The 9,077-nt window shown below is 43.1% G+C and overlaps 1 protein-coding gene across 1 annotated transcript in view; it reads left to right on the top strand.

Moving 5' to 3' along the window:
* The first annotated feature begins 590 nt into the window (after positions 1–590).
* Positions 591–9,077, top strand: part of ntng1a (netrin g1a) — a 114,458-nt gene continuing 105,971 nt past the window's right edge. The window contains exon 1 of the mRNA XM_080489424.1: positions 591–1,303. The gene's annotated coding sequence lies outside the window, so the exon portion shown is untranslated. The remainder of the gene's footprint in view (positions 1,304–9,077) is intronic.

The following is a 9,077-nucleotide window of genomic DNA, read 5'->3' as shown; positions in this document are numbered from 1 at the left end:
GTCAGTTTAAAGTTGACATTTTAGTATGGTACCTTCACGGACACCCTGTATTTATTTAGATTTTTCTTTTCTTTTCTTTTTCTTTTTTTTTTTACCATCACGTACGGAAATATTTCATCCAATCCGCGTGTTAAAACTGCTATACAGACTCTTATCCTGAACCTGCATTAATGCACAGCAGCCAGCTCACAATGTGAACAAGTGCAATCATAAACTTGATAATATTTTTTTATAATTCTTTTTTTTTTTTTTTTTTTTTTTCAATCAATTTCTAGTCACAGATAGACCGAGTTTGAGCACCTTTAGCTTTTCCCGGACGCAAAAATTCCTTGGGGGCTCCATTGGGTTCACGCCCGTATTTGGTGGTTAATTTAACGCGTTCAGGCGACTCGGGTGAACTCGACTAAAAGAGGCGATCCTCCTCCCCTCTGAGTTTCTAACAGGTCCCGAAAGAGGATGGTGCGCGTTGATGTATGCGAGTGGGTGGGGGTGTTGAAGGCGAGGTGGAGAAGGACGAGAGGGGTGGGGAGAGAAACCATAGGTGTGCGTGTGGGGGGGTGGAATGGGCTGAGTGTGCGTCTCATCTAATCGCGCCTCGGAGCGCGTTATCCTCCCCGCCATCTCCGTCTGGGCGGTTTGTTGCTGCGCCGTGCCGGGGAAACGGCCAGCAGAAGACCCGGTGATGCGAGCGGATATTCGCAGCAGCAGCCGAGACTAATTGGTGTGATTCATGTCCCCATTGAGTGGCTGAAACCTATTCTTAGCCCCGGAGAAAAGAAATCAGACCTGGGATGAGATCCGCGCAGAGATCCGCATGTCTTTGGAAATGAGGGGATTTAAAACAGACTAGGAGGAGGAACGCACCCCATCGGGTCAAAGTTTGTTTTGCAGTACAGGGTTTTTTGTGCGTGGTTCTTCTTTGCTGCGGACATCAGTGCGCATCAGACTGACGCCGTGATGGAATGACACTTGGAGAGAGGATGATGGACACTTTGGCACCAGAGCTCCTGCTCAGAAATCCTCCTGTTCACACCAGGCGCGGTGCTGCTGACCGTGCCCCCCGGACGGTGATCAGTCATTTGTTTTGAAGTGGCAGGAAAATCCTCCACTTGATTGGGAACGAGAGCGAGAGATGGTGCGCGCAGCGATTCCGCTGAGACTGACGTGCGTACTCATCACATTCCCGCGGAGGAGCGCATCTTAAAGAGCTTTCTTTCCTCATTCATGTTCATTCTGCGGCTCTGAACTTGTTGAACGGCGTTAAAGAGCAAACGGCTCCGTTCACGGAGGGCATTCGAAAAATGTGAGTTTCCTCTTGCTTGTAAAGTTTACTTTCTGTGTGCTAAATGGTGAATTGTGAGTCCGCGGATCAGGTGGCGCCTTGTTAGAAGTTATACTCTAACTTGGCTGAATTCGTATAAGTACGATGCGACATATTTACTATTTCCTAACAACTTCTGAATCGCAAGGAAATCGACCTTGCATGCATCCAAAACTTGACACTGTCCCCTCCAGTTATTTTCTGATGCGCCCCCTTGTGGAACTTATGACCTAATCGTTGCCTATCTATCATCCATAATTACATTTGTGTCACGCTGCTTCCAATTGGCCCACCTTCAGTACGTCATGATATGAGCAGCCTCTTTCTGATAGATGACTGTGCTAACATGGTTTCTCTAGTTGCTCTTTTTTTGTTTTTGTTTTTTACACGTGCGGTTGCGTTTCATTGAAGTCCAACATGCCTGATTTCATTGCTGATTTGCATTTTAACGCTCAATAACTTTGACTCCGGGCTGATTTTCAACATAACACACTACGACTGTGCACTTGCTTCACTTACAATGGTATTTATTAAAGTTCTAATCTGCACATGATTTTTTTGCCTTGGCCTTGAGTCGGATGATATCTTGGAATAATTCTTTAGGGACACGCTTTTAATCAGAATAAAGCACTTCATGCCCAGGGCATGGAGTGAAGAACACAACATGCAGAAGGGAAGCAGATTAGAGTTGCTCATGTTCAGGATTAACTCCACTTAGATCTGAGGTCGATGAGCGATCATATTAGATTGGAGTTTGTAACTCACAGGCCTAATTCAAAGCTCATTTTACGGGTTTTAAATGTTAACTCCACTCATGAAAGGATAGTACGCGATAATGAGTCATCTTCTGTGTCTGAAGCAGCTGCCACTTTAAAGCATGTGATCGCTCCAACCTTTCCACAGTGTAGTCTGCTTGGGAGAGCTACCTGGCTGAGCTCATTCTTTGCAGCTAAAGTGGACATTTTGAGTATTCAGACATGTCACTGTGGTCGCAGAATAATGTGCCAGTAGCCTTTTAGGAAAAGTGTCTTCAATAATGCATAGGGTGTTCCCGTGTCGCAAAGAGAAGCATGCTTGGTGGCGAGCTGAAGCAGTGTGAGGGAGGGAGGGAGGGAGGGATGGAGGGAGGGAGGGAGGGAGGGTGTCAGAGGCGTGATGTTGTCTCACTGCTGCATATGTGCTGCTGGAGTAACTGACGCCCGAGGGTGTTGAGCTCGACTCGGGGCGGCGCTGCCACAGTGGCCCTGTCAGAAGTGCTGCTCTCGTGCACACAGAGTACATGAGGCAGCCAAGCAGCTCTGGGGAGGGGGGGGTGGGGGTGGTGTGGGGGTGGGGGGGTCGCAAGCCTTCAGAGGCCTAACCAGTCTGAGGAGACGCTGCAGCCTTGTCCTATTCTGCTGCCTTCATGAGGTACTGGGAGAAAACAATAAATGGTACACGCATCCATCGTCAATCCCTCTTCATCCAACTTGTTTGAGACTAGAACTGGATATAGACAGTCACACACACACACACACACACACACGCACACGCACACACTCACACATGGACTGTGTGAGAAAACCCAGAGCGAACATCCAGTCTCCAGTCAGAGGGGCTACCAAGCCCAGACTGGAACCAGGGACTGTGTTAAGAGGCGAGAGTGCTGACCACACCACTCAGTGTGGGGAAAAGTCTCACTTCCTGGCAGAAAAAGTACAACTACACACAGTCTCACTTAGAAAACGACATGACATAATACAACATGAGAAAGAACATTTCCCAAAGATGTACTCTACTTAACCTGCTACCAAAACATTTCCGTCTGTGTAGCATTAATGATACCAACTTTAGAGGCATTAGTTGTCTTGGCTTGTATTGGTGATGATAATGTTGGTTGTCATTTACCTGCACTGACACTGTCAACTGGGAATGGAGACTTTCCCAACTTGTTACTGTACAAGTTACCATCCGTATGAATGCACCATTAGATTTCAGGCTTGTCTCTTTTGGGCGGTAGCACCATTCAGTTTTCAGATAAATTATTTATTTCACACTTATTTATTTCACAACGGTAGAAAAGCCTCCCAAGCTCCAGCAACTCAAATCTCAAATTAATGAAACTGGGGATGAAAAACCTACTCTGGATCTGCTTTTATTGCAGGTTTCACAGGCTGGTATTTATCATGTGAGAGGTGGAAAACAATCCTCAGTACAACCCCCACCCCCCCTAAAACTGCCTTCTAGCTGAGCCTCGGCTCGGTTTTACTGCATCAGCCCAGCCATCCGCAGCACACAGTCACTTAACCAGCTGTCAGCCCTCCACCCTTTCCCTACCTGTCGTCATTATTAAAAGATCATAAGCCTGCCGATTGAAGCGGCGACATTTTAAGAAGTGGAAAAGAGCGTTAAGTGATGGATTGACTCGGAGGCAAGCCCAGGGATGCATTATAGGCGTGCTTGCTGTTCCACAGGAATGCTGGTTGTCATGTTTGCAGGGCCATGCTCCACACTCCATATGTTTATTCATGAGGACAGCGGCCCTATTGGCAGGTTGTTAACAGGCAAGATTAGGGATTCTGGAAAGCTCGGCAGAGAAATCTGGTGAGTAGAGCACAGAGAGCAGGCAGGAGGGTTTTTTTTTTTGTTTTTTTTCTTTTTCTGAAGCCGGGCCAGCTTCTATCTTTATCTATCTTTCATCTGTTTCTGACTGTCTGCCCTCCTGTCTTTCTCTCCCTTCTCTCTGTTGCATTCTTGTTTCTCTTTTAGCGAGGCGCTGGTTGGGAATATGAAACAGGTGGAGTCAGGGAAGATGAAAGTAGGCGGACACAGGACTCAGGCAGGGTCAGAAATTGCCCTTGAAAGTGCATAAAATGTGTGAAATTAAAAATGAAAGGAGCGAAAACATCCCAGGCATGAATGGTAACCTTACAATTATCCCACCTCGCTCTGGCATGGGCACATTTTTAAAATTAATATTTATTAAAAACAATTTAATCATTTAAAATAAGTATCCTATAATAATTAAATTTTCCTCCCTGGAAGAAACCAGAGGTCATGTTGGAAATAGTACCTCTTCTCTGTGTGTTTTGAGTTTCTTTTTTTTTTTTCCCCCACTAGTTGTCTTGTTCAAAGTACAAAACAACTAAAAATACAGTCTGGAGCAGTTGATAATATTGGCACCTCTTAGCCAGGAGCAGCAGGAGAAAACGCTGAGTCCACACAAACCAGTGGTCAACAAAAATACAACAATCAATAGAGGCAAAAATTGGAAGGATGGCGGATGAAGTGCAAAGACAGAGGAGGAAAAAACAAACCGTGTGAGTGTGTTTTTGTTAACCCTCTCAGGACTGGATTTATTTTTGATGGTTTATCTGTAGAATTGCCAAAAGAAATGTGCAATGAGCGAGTGTTTCAACCCAAGATAGCTTCTATCTTTAATATCTGTCTATTCTTTGGTATTATGGGTTGGTTTTTATGTAACTGAGAAGCTTACATTGGATATGTGTGGAGCAGCACTCACGCTGGATCCTGTCATAAAGCCATACATTTTGATAAAACCTAAAAAAAAAAAAAAAGCTTGAGGTTTCTAAAGGTGGACGGCATGTCCCGCAGCATAGAGCTCGAAAACGAAGGCTTGGTTAGGCTGAGGAAAGTGTTTCTTCATTAGTTTATTTGATGACATGCATGATTTACAAGTGACTCCCACTAAGTGGATCTCGGGACGTGCGGATGAAATTTCCCTGGTGATTTGGAGGAGCAGCCACGCTCCAGTGGCCTCGGGAACCAAACGCGAGCAGACACCGGGGGCTGTTTCCCCGTCCCGCAGACCGGTCAGGTGCATGGTGGCGGGGTGGGGGTGGGGGCCGGTGGCTGTTTGGGTGGGTGGGCACCAAACAAACATCGCCATCCCAGTTCGACTGGGCCTTGTGAAAGATTCATGCGTTTTAAATATATAAAAAGCTCGCAGGCAGTAGTAGGTTCATACGTGCAGTCCTCCTGTCGCATCAGGCCGGCTGTGAGAGTCCAACCGCTTCACTGGTCCAAACAACACCTGCTTCGTTTATCGAACTGTACGATGTGTCAATGATCTTTGTTTGAATTTATTAAAGGAATATTTTCTTTCCAGGGGGTGGAAAAGACCCTAAAGTATAATTTAGCTCAGCGCGAGACACTTAACTCTTATATGCGAGTTTAATACTCCTTTAAATACCTTTGAAAGAAGCTCAAGCTGCTTTTATGTCCCCCGTTGGTACCTTAGAACTGCAGTTTTAACTTTGTCAAATACACTCCGCCCAACTATTAGGACAGGACTTTTTTTTTTTTCTTCATTTGACTTCCTCCTTCTAAACATTGAGCTGGAAATACATCAACAGGTACAAAGTGCTTCATCTTAGCTTTATTTTGAGTATATTGTCTTAATATAGTATATTTTTGGTTGAATGCCAGACTAACGATATCATTAAGTGATGATAGGTGCACTAAAAGCAGATTAATATCTGATTTCTGTAGTTCTCTAGTTTATTAAAGCATAATGAGTTACCTGCATGGGTTTAAAAAAAAATGTAAATAATAAATAAACAACCACCTCTGTAGTGAAGAACAGGCAGATTCCACATGAAATGAAATACAAACTGTTGGATCCACTACAACAAGACAAGTTTGCATCTTTTGTCACAAATCCGACGATGAGCATAAAGATGTATGGTTTTTGAATTATTGGATTTCTATAGTGTTTATTAACATGGCAGATCCAGTCATTAGTACTTTGAGATTACTCCCAGTTATGGGATTTCTTTGGTCGTCAAGCTCACTGCTAAGATCCATCAGTGATAGAAAACTCTTGTAGTGCTTGTTAGATGCTTGTCATTTAGAATAGTTTGCAGATCTGATATAGTCTCCCAACTGTTGAACTTGTTTCAATGACAGCTGACATACATTCACGTTTCATTAGGACAATTAATAGTTTTGCCCTCCAGTTCTACTCAAAACGGTCGATTCTTCCTGCTTCTTCTCTCTGTGACTCTGCATATTGATCGTAGTCCACGTCTGCATCTTTTTCCACGTGTCACTTTTAACCCAAACCCAGTATTAAACCAAAGCACGACCATGTATGACTGGTATGGTGACGCAGTCTGTCACGGAACCTCTTTATTTTTCCTCTGGTGCTTTGATGAGTTTGTTTCTGATGCGTGCAGAACTTTTTTTGCTGGTTTCCTGTTGAATGTTTCCATGACCTCTCTCTTTTTCAAGCTCTTCTTGTCTGTTTATCTTGGGAAGCATTTGATTATTCCTCACCTTAATGCTAATCCAGGTCACTTCTCCTTATATGGTAAAGATTTTTTTCCCCTATTTGTTGCACTTACACATTCTCAAGATAGTGACATTTCACTTTCCCACCATATTTTTACCATAAACTTTCTGATTTTGTGACTTTGGGTTTATTCATCAGTCACAGCTCAATTATTTACACTATAAAAGAAAAGTTACCTGAAACAAACTGACGTTCTAAATATTAAAAACACTAGAAATTCTCTCATCAGCTTATGGTTTATACTTTTTATGATGTTTTTATCCAATGTAGGGTGAAGCCCCCCCCCCCCCCCCCCCCCTCAGATTAACTCAATTAAAAGTGTTTCTACTCTTTAATGAGTTGAAGAAAAAGTAATTTCCTCAAAGTTTTTAATAATACATTTTCCCGGCAGTCACTCTCGCTCACACCCAGCCGCCTCCCGCTGCGACTGAAGTGTTTATTGCTCTGCGCCTTCCATGCAGTATATATATATATATATTTATATATATATTCCTGTACATGGAAGAGTCTCAGACTTCCTGCGAACGCGCCTCCTCTGATGTCCTCAGACCTTGATCGATGGGTGGAGGAAGCATCTTGCCCTAAAATAAACCTTTTTTTTTTTTTCTCACTTAAAATGCATGTCCACACTTCTCCCATCTGTTACCCTTTTCTTTCTTTTTTTTTCTTCCTTTCTTCAGCACCTCGTCTCCTTGGGGCGACGGAGGGTTATGGGCTCGGAGTAATGAGAGGAAGGGGCTGCTGTGTCCACCACGGCGGAGTAATAATGACCCAGCTTTTGTGATCTCTATCGCTTGTTATCGAAGCTCTCGCCGGGGCTTGTTGTCTCATTACTCCTGACTTGAACCGCTCTTTATTCAGAGGTTGCACGTGCAGCACGCACACACTCGTGTACACACACACACACATACACACACAATTCAGCCATCCCTTTAGTCTTCTTCTTAACACAGTAATATTATGTCTCTTAATGGGAACAGGGGGCTCGGTGCCAAGAGTTCCCCTGGATAATTGGCTGCTTCCTCACCTGCTGACATCTTTCCCATTGACATTTTTACATTTTACATTTAAGGCGCTTCATCCCCCCCCCCCCCCCTCCATTCCTTAACCTCTTCCTCCTTCCTCTGTCCTCTTACTTGCAATACTAGCTCTTATATTTATTTTTAAATTTTTTTATTTTTTTTTGCACTGGTTTTACATCATCTCTCTCGCTCATCTTCTGCAAAATTTAATCCCGCTTTCCAATAAAAACCGTGGAAAATGCTCATTTTGATTCATGTGATAGATTTTTCTTTCCCACTGGAACGACCGCGATAAAAAAAAAATCGTCTTTTTTTTTTTTTTTTTCTATTTTAAGACGACGTATCCCATAAATGCAATTTGCAAGACATTTTCTTCCACTTTTGCATGCAATCTTAGAGAATATTTTCATCTCATCTTGTGATTGTGTCGGAGTACTTTCGTTTTACAGAGTTCCTCTTCCTGCATCGTTTTGTCTCCAGCCGTATTACCGAATGTTTTCTCACTTTACAGAGTGTGTCTGGATGCTGCTGAGGCTTTGCCTCTGACCTTGGGTCTTCCTCAAAATTACGATTCCCATTCGATCACATTGAAATGACTGTGAACGGCAAAGTGTGAGAAACAGAAGCAGTCTGCACTTACCAGACTGCATCCCATTTACATTTTGAAAGGCAAATATGAATAGCATTTTTTTCAGCCATTTTCTCTTCATATACATATGAAAATTGTGCTAAATACGTCTTTATGCTCTCGTCACTGGAGTTCCTTCACAGCTTTGCCGCTGCTGTCTTTGTAATGATGAGAATCACCTGGAAGTCGACGTCTTCACACATCTTTAGGTTTTGCAGGTTATTAACTATGAATTTAAGTCCTATGTCAGGTGCATTGTTTCTCATACTCTAATATCACACATACTATGTCACCGTATAATTTTGTCACTGTGTTCAGCTGCTTCTTCTTTTTTTTTTTTCCACCTCCAGTATTCAAAGTAGGATCGATGTTATGTTTTACCCAGTGCTTCTAAAGTAATAGTAATGAATTGGTATTTGAATAAAGTTAATTGATCATTTTGAATCAGGAAATTGGATGAACTGAGCAGCATAGCATAGTCCACAAGTCCTTTCATATTGTCTCCATCAATCACTCTGCTTTGTGAAGGTTAAAAACAACAAAAAAAAAACCTCAACATAACTGTGCCTGTGGCCTTGGCCCATTTGCATCCTGCTGCTCACTGCTGAGGAATCCAGGTGCATGCAGGTTTAGGCGACTAAATTTAAAAGGTGTTTTAGGTCGGATCAAAAGCCGCATTCCGAATTGCCAATAAAATCAGCAGTGAAAAAAAAAAAAAAAAAGGGCAGCTCACAATAAAAGTGCTCTCAAAACTTTAGACAAAAGGAAAAAGTGAGACAAAAACCCACGAGGGTTTGGCAGTTATAAATGAAC

Source organism: Lipophrys pholis, assembly GCF_963383615.2.
Source record: "Lipophrys pholis genome assembly, chromosome: 20".
Taxonomy (NCBI): Eukaryota; Metazoa; Chordata; class Actinopteri; order Blenniiformes; family Blenniidae; genus Lipophrys; species Lipophrys pholis.
Note: the sequence above shows the minus strand (reverse complement) of the source record. Positions and strands in the feature narration are given on the sequence as shown.